Below are 12,427 nucleotides of genomic sequence, written 5' to 3' on the forward strand. Positions count from 1 at the left end.
ATTATCATTCAATTGTAACATCAAGAGATCTAACTTAGAAAAGAGAACTTAGAATAGAAAGAATGTTTTAAAAATATTTATAACTAAGCTATATAGAATTTTTTAAAATTTTTATCAATAATTCATAAGTTTCAAAATATTAGACATTAAAGGTGTAAATTCTCAGAATGACGTGCAAGAGATTTCTTGCTTTCTATATGAAGATTATTTCAACAAGAAAGATTAGTTTCAATACGTCGGATCAGCAAGTCAGTATCTGAATCTCTATTTAATTGCGATGCAGAATTATGTTTACCAATAAATTATTAAATGATATCAATTTCCCGTTTTTTATAAATTCATTAATGTTGAAGTATTCAATGAGCAAAATGCTTCTGAATCTTTACACTATAACGTTGGCCAATAATAACAAATACAGTTATTAATTTTTACTCAACTGAAAAATTATCCACTTTATAATGCTGTGTTTATAACAAGTATCAGACTCAGAACGATTACCACACGCTTTTACTTAATATTGTTTTGTATTTTCTTATAACACAAAATGAATATCATTATAGAAAAAGACTAAAAATGTAAGAATTATAAATATAAAAAATGCTTTTATCAGTGCATTAAAGTGCATCAGGGCTTTATCAGTACTGAAAAAAAAAGTTATTAAAATTCTTGAGGGCAAAGAAAAAGTCATAAGAGCCTGCAATGCAGAAACAATAAAACAATATATTAAATAGATTATTTAAATTACTCTGAATATCATAAGAAAGAAAAAATTCCAAATATTCATTAAATAAATATTAAAATACATGATAAATTTTATTATGATTCCATTTTTTTTTAAAGCTTTTATTTCTGTGCCTCCCGCTTTTACAAATTTGTCTTTGGTAGCTAGATTTTTTGCAAAAATTATTTTAATTTTTTACACAATAATAAAAAGGATTTCATTTTCTGAAAAAGTTTTTTTCAAATATTTGTTACATCTTTCAAGTGATATCTATGTGATTATCTGAATATACAGAAGGAAAACAAATATTCTGTCCACAAAAGTGGATATTCCTTGACTGTTAAGTTATACTGTTAAGTCTTAATATAATTAATAAATCCTTGACTGTTAAGTCTTAATATAATTCTTGTAACTAGGATCGGCTTTCGTTTAAAGAAATCTTCTCTTTGACATTTCTGTTCTGTAAATCACATTCTTGAATTAATGGACTGCTGTGAAAATATTTGAAATGAGATTAAAGTATAAAATGGTTTTTAATCAGGAAATACATTTTTCCTAATTTTATTTTGTATTTTTATACCTTTGCTTTAATTAGTTAAATAATTATTCAGAAGATTTGAAGCCTTTCTTTTAAATAATTTAAACCAAACACCTTCATTAACCAACTCGTTCATCTAATATATTAGTAATAATAACAATTAAATTGATGAAATTTTAATTTGACAATCTCTTTAAAATAGTTACCATGGTATTTCTTGTAAGTTATTTTGAAACAAAATTACCTAAAAAATACAATTTTAGATTTAAATTACTGAATTAAATGGATTACTATTTTTGAAAGATAAAAGGAAAAGCCAACACTCCCTTTCCCACCACCTAGTCCCAAAGTGCATATGAATTTCTGTATGATTTAATATGCAGTAATATATATTGAAAGTTAATGCTAATCGCACTTATTATCAAAATCTCTACTAATAATAAAGATAAATGTAAGCTTGTATGTATTGGCACTCTATTAGATGGACCATTAGTTCCTAGAGCTATCAAAGTTAGCACAGATATAATTGAAAGGTGGGAATTTGCCTCTTGGAGTGATTTTTAAAAAAGTTTAATTAGAATTTTTGTCAAATCCTACAAATTAAGCGAAATTTTGGCGTTTTCTTCGCGATAACTCCTAATAATATTAAAGCACAAAACATTTTTTACAGTCTCAAAATACAAAAAAACTTATTAATGATATTAATTTAATAGCCGTGCAAATGTTGCCTCAATTCTGGCCATTTTTTAAACAATTTTTTTGTCTAATTTTTAACAATTCATTCCATTGTTTTACCATAATTCAGATCATTTTCTTTGTTTCGTGAAATAATTAATCATGCAATTTACTTCCATTATTGAAACCTGAACAACAAGAATTGTGTTTGCTGTCTGTATAGTTTACATCTCTACTACTAATAAAGATGAATATGTGTAAGTTTGTGTTTCTGCTTGTGTGTTGGCGCTCTATATGCCAGACCGTTTGAATTAGAGTTACCAAACTTGGCACGTACATACTTTGAAGAATGGGAATGTACACCTCTCAGTGATTTTTTTAATTTTAAATAATTACACATTAAGCATAATTTTGGTGTTTTCCCACGATAATGTTACAGAACAAAAATGATTTTTACATCATCTTGGAATTCAAAAAATTATCCACCTTGTGCCAAAAAAAAAAAAAAAAAACCATACTATTGCTACAAAAAGAAGATCATCCTTTCATTGATACCAGCTTTTTTTTGTCGTATATTTTTTTCCTATTTTTAATCAATTTAATATATATATATATATATATATATATATATATATATATGTGTGTGTGTGTGTGTGTGTGTGTGTGTGTGTGTGTGTGTAAGCCTAATTTTTGAAGAAGAGGGCAGTTTCGAAGACAGTGAAGAGACTTTCGATTTTTTGACGTCGTTTTATTTCATCCCAGGGAGGCACGCATTATGTACAAACAGAAGCGACGAGCACAGACACAACACAGAACGACACAGAGTGAAATGAGGGAAAGCTCATGAAAATTTTATCCCTGTGAATATATACTGTGATATTTAAATAGGGATTTCCATCATATGTCAATCACAAGTAAGGGAAACACGGGGATTTATTAGGGGAATTTGTTTACATCGGCAATATTTTATCCCTTCACTCGGAACGTGGAAACCGCTGACTAAACCATTTTACAGAGCTTCTCTTAATTAATTAAGTAGAAAAATTGGAATGGGATCAAGAAATAAGAGAATATTTTAGAATGATATGAATTAAGCTAAAACTTTAGGAAGTTAATTAAGTTTCAATTAGATTTTAAAATATCATTACATATATATAGAAAGCATATTTTACAACATATTCCACAGCTTGTTGAAGTAAAACTCCAATCTTTTTCATTGTTGCTATTGATATTTCATCCTGGTCTTTCTGTTTGTGATCTTTGCAAATACAGTAGTTTCACAGTAACCGTTCCAATTCCTTTAAAAGTACAGATCGAGTGATCCTTTTTTTTTTTTTTTTTTTCACCTTTCTACTGTAGAATATTCTTATGCGATCTGAACAAATATAGATTTAAATATAGTAATCACAGTAGCCATTCCAATTTCCTAAAAGATGAAGATATAATGATCCCTGATTCACTTTTCTGCCTTTTATATTTTTATGTACGATCTATAAAAATAAAATAGTTTCTCAATAACCCGGTAGATATTTTTGGAAATCAATTTAATTCGTTTTTTAAAACGCATTTTATTAAAAGACATTTGCGTTTACTGCACAAACACTTACGCAGAAAATTATGATATGTCATAAATATTACAAAATCTGAAAAGTATGCTATTGTTTATGTTGCACTAATCCATTGGGAGCTAAAGGAGGGAGGGGGCAGTGAAGACCAGTCACTTAATCCAGTAGGGAGCGTAAAAAGGAAAACATGATACTGACATTAAGAAATGTGTTTTCTGCTTCATGCTCTCCATTATGCCTGCTATATGCGCGACTACTGGAGAGACAGATGGCAAAGTGTAGGATTCACGATTTAAGTTTTCTTGTAGTTGTCTGCGAATGCAACTTAAAGAGCAAAAATCTTTATGAATTTCAGTAACTTATTTCACAGATTTTTGAATCAAGTACCAGGGAAACCGACTTCTGCTCAGCAGGGTTTTTTTTTTAGTTTGTGTTTTTTCGGAGAAAATAAAAAAAAAAAATCATGAGTGCACTTATTTTAACATGTTACATAAACGAATTCGTATTCAGATAATGTCATATAGTGCCAACTCAAAAATTTTGAAGTACCAGTAGATTATCATCCTATAAGAAACACTGCAAGTACCACAAAAATTTACGAGATGTTGCTATATGACATTGTCAGCAAGAGAGAAGGCAGAGAAAGTCTCTAATAGTTAGTTATAAAATAATGGTTTTGTGTGGGTGTATAAGATTGAGTTTTTTTTTCAGGAAAGACACTAATATAGATAAATTTAAAAAGCAAAACCTTATGTAAATAGGAAATTTGATCCAAATCACTAAAGCCGTTTTCCTAGATAAGTGATATATTGCTCGTTTAAAGTTATGTAAGTGAATAGGATACAAAACGTAATGAGTAGATGTGTATCAGTTTTGAACCAACTTCATCAAGGGATTGTCCATCTGTCGGTCTGTACTTTCGTATGCATGTAAATGCAATAAATCAAAAACGCAATGAATTGGATAAATAAAATTTGGTACATAGTTTTAGCATCTAAAATAATCAAATCTTATCAAATTTTGAATCAAATCTTATCAAATTTTGAACCCTAGATGAGGGCGGGTTGACTGTCTGTTGGTCTGTTCTTCCGCATATAAGACCGAAAGCTCAAAAACACAATGACTTAAATAAATGAAAAAAATTAGGCATTTTTTTTCTCTGCAATGCGGAAGTTCATTGCATGGTTAAATACCCGTTATAGCTAAATGTAATTAAAATATATTTAAAGGGCGGAAGTTGTTAGCATCTTTCGTTGTATCAACAAAAATACGAGGAAAAGTTTGACAAAAGATTCATTTATGAGCTAGCGTGTCGCTTCCTATTTGTTCCAGGTTATTTAAGATATATTTCTTTCATAATCCTTTTAATTACATTTAGTATCTTGTTAGACATTACTCATTTAGTTTCCTGGAAATGAAGTTCTCAAAATCTATCATTAGTTTCCTTAAGATTTATTCGATCCCGTCAAAAATAAGAAAAAGCAAACAAATATATATTTTTAAACACGAAAAGTGAAATATGTTAAATAAAGAAATAATATTTGATGAATAGTTGGCTTCCATTTTATATCTCATCCAAATAGTACTTACTCTAATTGAACCTCACAAAACTGACTATTAATAACAAAAAAGGAAGATGACTAAGATGAGAAGCCGATTTTTAACGAAAATATCGAATATTTTTTTTAATTAAATATACTTAAATTCAGAACAATTTTCTTATGAAACGTTTTTAATTTTGTTTCTGTGTTAAATCGTTAGAATGTTACATTCATTTTTAAATTTGCATTAATTACATTTTTAATGCTATTTTGCAGCTTTAAATGCTGTTTTTACAAATTCAAAATTTCGGTAAAATTTTTTGAAGAAATCATACATTAAAAATCTAACGCAAGTTTTGTTCAAATTTGATACAGTAATTTCTCGATAAGTTCTGCAGCTCATGAATTTCAGAATAAGTAATCTGTGCATTAAAAAGATTTTACAGCCATTTTAATACTTTATAATGCTGTTGGGGAGGAGAGAAATGGAATTTCATGTTATTTTAGTCAAATTTGTGTTTAAAGTCTGGATAAAAATACAGCTTATTTCTTAGTTCAAGAATTAGGCTATACATTAAGTAATGCGATAAAAATGTGGTAATTGTTTTAACCTAGTCAATTACTATTATCAATCGGTTAAAGTTATCTAAATTCTTAAGTCCCGAAGTGATCACATTAAATAACAGCTACTGTATAAATATTACTAATTATAATTACCTTATTATAATTAGCAATACTTATACAGTAATAATTATCTAATTATAATTCTTCTCTCAAAGAGAACCGGATTATTGGTAATCCGGATAACTGAAGTTGTACCAAAAAACGCCGATAGGGGAAATCCTGGCGCGGCAAGCGCATAATGTGTGAAAAAAGAATACATAACTGCCAATGGAAACATTAAATAGCAACACACCAAATACCTATGAAAAACGTTTATTATAGCAACTTATCAAATTGACTCAAGGTGATCACCAACTTGATTTTCCAATAATTTTGGCCATTTGTTAACAAGACCATGAATGATACATCTATCTTTATGTCTTTAAAGAAAAGAGCAACATTAACTAACCCATACGTTCATCACTTTTAGTCATTGAATACGATTCAAAATCGGCTTTCAGTGCACTAAATCATCTTTTACAAGCTTCTGAAGTTAAATATGATGTTAGATTGTCACGAACAATTTTAAAAAGTAAACAAGTTTTGAAAGTAACCTTTAGTAATTTAAATACTATCTTTGAAATATCCACAAAATGTAAGCATTTTCACATTCTCGTACCCGAAAATACAAAGCGTAAAAATTGCTATTGTCTAAAAATGCTCTTTGATCGTATATGACGTTAGACATTGTATATAATATAATTATCCAATTTTTTAATCAAAAATAATATTCATAATTATTTATATTTTTTTTATTTTCACATTATTTTTATTGGCTATTTTTCAAACTTTTTATACCACTGCTGTCGCATTATTTTGCATGCTCTTTGATAGTATATGATGAAGCATTAAATTTTGTATATAATATAATTCTCCAATTTTTAAACAAAAATAAATTAATTCGCAAATGATATATATCTTGCAATACAAGAGCAAGATTATAAGGTAGACAACATAAAAATATTTGTTTTTTAAGTTGACAATATTCATCGAAAGAGTCGGCATTTTTACTGCCTCAACCTCCTCAACCCCCAATTAAGATGATCGCCATGTTCCTGAGCGTCTTGTCTTTTACTTTCTCGAATACGAAGTATACAAATAAAAAGTTCTCTAATCGTTAAAATAATTTGATATCGAGATTGTGATGCTGTTCTTGTTTCTTATGGCACTTGCCATGGACAAGCCGGTTGTTACGAAGACAGCGATTTTAAGCCGATGGGGGAGCGTCTCTCGTTTTAATAGTAGCGCCATCTAGGGCCAAGAGAACGACTTAGCTACACACACGTCACAACACTTTTTACTGGTCGGACTTCTTTCACGCATTTCATTCACTCATCCACAGATCGTAATTTAGAACTGGATCAGAGAACGATCACCCCTGATCCAGTACCCCAAGTGGTATTACTCTCGACATGGAGGACTTTGTGACCACGACAAATTTATACGCGCGTCAGCCACCAAGCAAGCGGGGAATCTTCGGCTGGCGGAATTCGAACTCGCAACCTAAGTCCAATGCTCTACCGACCAGGCTATCCCGGCCTCCGAGATTGTGATGAATCTCTTATGCTTCCGGGCACCCCACCTCTTATGCTTCCGGCACCATAATTCCAAACACATTTTGGGAATTATGTTTCTCTTTCTGCCGCTCTGTCTGTCTGTTTATTTGTGAACACTGTAATTCACAAACCCATTGAGGCAGACAGATAAAATTTGTATATATTCCCTACTCCAAATTTGCAGATTATCGATTTTCTATCAAATTGGAATGGCGCATATTACTGATTACAAAACGCAAAGAACTAGATAAATAAAATCCTGCCGACAATTTTAGCATCTAAAGTGCACATCCACACCAAATTTTGAAACCAAATCTGTCAAAATATTATAGATATATATATTTGCATGTTTGTAGACTCGATAATTAAAAAATACAACCTTAGAGAATCGAAATTGGATATATGATCTTGTTACTAAAGATGCAGTCCTGTATCAAATATTGATTTCAATTCGGTTGAAAAATGTATACTCGGTTTTCTTCATTGTTCTACGAAACATAATACACTCATGTGCAGTACTCTGAAAATAAAAATCTGAGCACTGATAGAGTTCACGACCTTCTCCAAGATCCATAATTTTTATGCAGGGGGTGGGAGATAGCATATGTATTAAAGAGTATGTAAGAGAGTTACGGGGAAATGACTATCCACCTGGTATCTAAAAGAGAAAAAATATTGTTAATTTTCTTCAAATAGGATAGCTTTTAGTAGTTCTGGATTCTTATACCGCCAATAGTTAAATCTGATTGCCTCATAAATAATCCCTTGAAAAAAATCGTGCCCCAATTTTTATAGCACTTCCAACTCACGAAAGCTTTAAATTTAGCAATCTTTTAATAAAATAAGCCTTAACGTAATATAATAACAAAAAAAAGGAGTGCTTAATTTCATACGTTCTTTAATAAATAGATGAAAATATATCTATTATTGTCATCTATTTTTTATTTTTATTATATTTACTTTTAATTATTATTTTATTATTACACTTAATTTTAATTCATTATTACTATCTATTTTTTTTAAATCCTTAGAGAATAGTTTCTTTTATTCATTTGTGATTATTTTTAGACCAGCTTTCAAATTATTTTCAATCTATGAAAGTTTTCAATTCCTTATTTCAAATTTTTGAGTAATTTAAAAAGCTTTTAATGAATTAACCTTAAAGTTATATAACAAAAAACTAACATTCGAATCTACTTCAAGAAATGAAAACATTTTAGCTCCATAATCATTTCGCAACCTTCAAAATTGCTCTTTATTTGTGACTACTTTGCTCTCCTTCGGATGTAAATGACCTGAATATTCTTTGTTATATAAATTCATCCCACTTAAGCCTCATTAGGGATTCATATGGTTTATGACGATATTAGAGCTGAATAATTAATTTGCTATCTTCAAAAAGAGTGGGGAAACAAAAAACATCACGTATATTATTCTAAGTTACCATCAGCAAAAGAACTGACGCTTCTGTTTTACTTCGTGGCGAAAATAAAAAAATAAATAAATGAAGCAATTAAATTGGCTGCTAAAATAAAATTATTCAATTGAATTATTTAGCTTGTGCATAGTTTACTGGAATACTATACTTTACTTTCTCGAATACTATCTAATAGATTTGTCATGCTAGAGAACGCCTTGCGTGGTAATGGCGTACAATAATTACGAAATATTAACTTTTGGCTTGGGTTTGGCATTTTTACTGAATATATCGTGTCATTCTTGGCGAGTTTTTTGACGATTAGTTTCTGGTGATAATATTCGAAAATCGAATTTGTGTTTCAAACACATTTTTCCCAACCGATTGAAACAGAAATTCGACATAAAACTACACTTGTAGCTTCAAAATTTCATACCAAATTTGATATATTTAAGTCTCCATGTTTTTGAGTTATCACGTTAACATGTTTCAAAACGTACAGACCAACAGACACTCAACCTCTTCGTTGTATTTGGCTCAAAATTCGACAGTTGCCTATTATATAGATATTAATATGTGTACCGAATTTTATGCATCTAGCTCTCTTCGTTTTGTATTTATCGTGTTAACTGATATCCGAAGAGCCTGACAGACAGACTTTCTGTGAACAGATTTTGCCCAAAATTTGAAAGAAATCTACAAATTTGATATAACGACCGTATACCAAATTTCATCAGTGTAGCTCATTGCCTTTTTGAATTATCTTTGTCACAGACAGACAGGCATTTTCCAAAAATGTATTTTCCGGAAGCAAGGAGATCTGAAACGTGACGATTCATCGAAATCTCGAGGTCGAATTTTTGATGATTATAATATTTTCTTTATATTACGTAATTGAGACAGTAAAAAAAAAATCAGTTAATTATCTTTAAAAATATGCTCTAGAAGTGGGTTTCTATATTCTTTAGTACATTTCTATTTAAAAATTAGAATTAGAATTTTCTTTTGTTTTATAAAGAAAAAATTTCTAAATTCTGGTTCATGCTATGATATTAGAAAATACTTTTGAAAAAAAAAAAGGGGGGGGGGGAGCTCTGTTTCGGTATTTAGCGTGATGCCATTTTAAGGAAGGGAAGCATCTGATTCTACTGCTGGCATCATCTGTTGGAGGAATATGGAACTAAAAGTATAATTGTTCAACGAAGTGTAATAAAAGGAAATAATAATTTTTTTTTATTTTAATCTTTCTTTAAAAATATTGTACATTCACTTTACAAGATTTTTTTTTTTAAATTAAAAGAATTATTGAAGTCATTTGCTTGTTAGAACAAATATTTAAAAATAATAACAGCAAAAAATGGACACGTTTTCTGTTTTGTTTGTTTTCGAAAGATAGAACTTCCGTTTTGTCGATCCTTTTTCGGTTTCCTGTAATCCTTCAATTGAAGCAAGCGCCAAATTCAAGTCAGTTTTCTCTTAACTAAGATCTGATTGGTTTGTTTGACTTCGTACTGATATTTTTTATTTTCAATTCTTTTACTCCTTCAACCCCAATAAAAATATATCTCACCTTTTGCGCAGCTTATGGATGCGACGTGAGATATGGAACTAATGCATTTTCTAAAGTAATATGTTTAGTTTCCAGGGGATGTAAAACGAAGGGACGAAGGTGCTATACATTAGGATAACTGGAAACCAAACTCTAACTCTCGTCCCTGTTATAAGCATTTGGTTACAGGTGAATACTTAGAAATTAAACTATTATAATTTTAACAAGGTTTTAAAACTTGTTTGCAGATATAATTTTTAAAAAAAAGCAAATACCATGATCTTTGCAGATACAGGGTGTCCTGAAATAGATTGACGATTCTCAAAAATGCATAACATGAAAATGCCATCTATCAACAATTTTTTTTTAACTAAAACCAAAAACAGTAGGAGGGAAAATGTATGCCCTGTCACACACGAATTTGGTGTAAGATTTTTTTTTTTAAACTTTAACCGTTTTCATTTAATGCAAACGGTTAAGGAACACCCTGCAATGTAATAATTTCAGAACACCCTGTAATGCATTGTAATTATTATATAGAGCATATGGGTTATAAAAATATCTCTCCTTCGTTATATTTGAATATTGAAATATTATTGCATTCAGCCAATTTTTGTGATGACTTGCTAACAAGTTTCTTACAAGCCCACAGTTTTATGACTTATTTGCAAAAAAATTCATGTTTTTTTTAAAACATTAATTAAAAATTGTATGTTAGAATTCCTACTATGTAATTTCATGATTATTAATCATTAATCGGATTTTCAGAAATCTGTATTCTGTATTTGAACTTTAGGATTGTTGGGCCTTTTCTAATATAGTAAAAATTCAAAAATGAATTGTAAACTTATTTTGCAGATCAGTATTTGAAAGATCCCCAGGATCCTGATTACGTACCTTCATTATTTTGCTTTAGAGTAAACCAAAACCTGGATAGAGCTGTCTACCGATATAAAAGGCTGAAAACGCGTAAAAGATCTAGAAATAAATTAAGTGACAAGTAGAAGTTTTATTTCTTAAATTTAGACCATTGGGAATTTTATTTTCTAAAATCTGTCTGTACCATTTCAATAAATTATTTCATAAAATAGTAAAGAACAACTTTTTTCACAAGTATCCCCAGTGTGTCCAGATATTTCCAGCATTTACTTCGTTGTTGTTGTTACTTACGGCACTTTACATGTCCGCTGACGACCTGTCATCGATTTAAGCCGAGTGTGCAGTAGCTTCTGAGGGCGAAGCCCCTTAGCACCCAAGGACCGAAGTCTTACTTCTATCTCACTTAAAGATGACACACATATTTGCTTTCACAACCACTTTTTACAGGAGGAGGGGACTCTTTCACATTCCTCACAGATACATCATAGGTAGTTTTGGACAGAATTAAAAATCCATTTAATTAATTTTTGTGTATAGTCCGTAAAGAGATATTTATACTTATTTAATTATTGTTTTTCCTGTTGAAGATGGATGTTGAGTTTGTATGAGTAACTAATTGCATATAAACAATGTAGAATTTTATTGTTAAAACTTTTACTGTAAAATCCTAGTTTAGTGTACCCCTTATTTCGCCAAGGATACCAACAGTAAAATCTCGCCAAACAAAATGCCTGACCATAATAAATACTGAGGAACAGTTGCAGTTACCCAGCATTTATATTAAAATCATGAGATTTATTGATCACAATTGTTTTATCCAAGAACACTTCTTTTTAAACCTTTATGGGTCACAATTGTCGAATCTCCTTTGAATTCTGACATAAGGAGCTTTTTCAAAAAGCCTGTGCCGGTCTGTACTTTAAACAATAATTTTCGAACACGTGATGCTTTTGGCATATGTAGAAGGCACCAGGCATAATTTTTTACCTCAAAAAAAAAGAAGAAGAAAAAAGAAAAGAAAAAACATCCTACGGCTCCACTAGCAGCTGGAGCGGGAACTTAGTAGCTACGCTTGCTCATTAAATTTAAGGAGAATAACAAAAACAGTAAAAAGAAAAATGAAAGCATCCATTCCTAATAGCTTCGTTATTGGACTGGTGCTTTTTCTTAAGTAATTTGAAGGAATAAATACACTTACTCGATTCAACTAATTCTTGATTTGAACAGGGAATGATTTCCATAAAATAAATACAGCAGAACTCTTCAATTATGCAAACTTCGTTTTGTCAGAGTCATATATATATATATATATATATATATATA

Source organism: Argiope bruennichi, chromosome X1, assembly GCF_947563725.1.
Source record: "Argiope bruennichi chromosome X1, qqArgBrue1.1, whole genome shotgun sequence".
Taxonomy (NCBI): domain Eukaryota; kingdom Metazoa; phylum Arthropoda; class Arachnida; order Araneae; family Araneidae; genus Argiope; species Argiope bruennichi.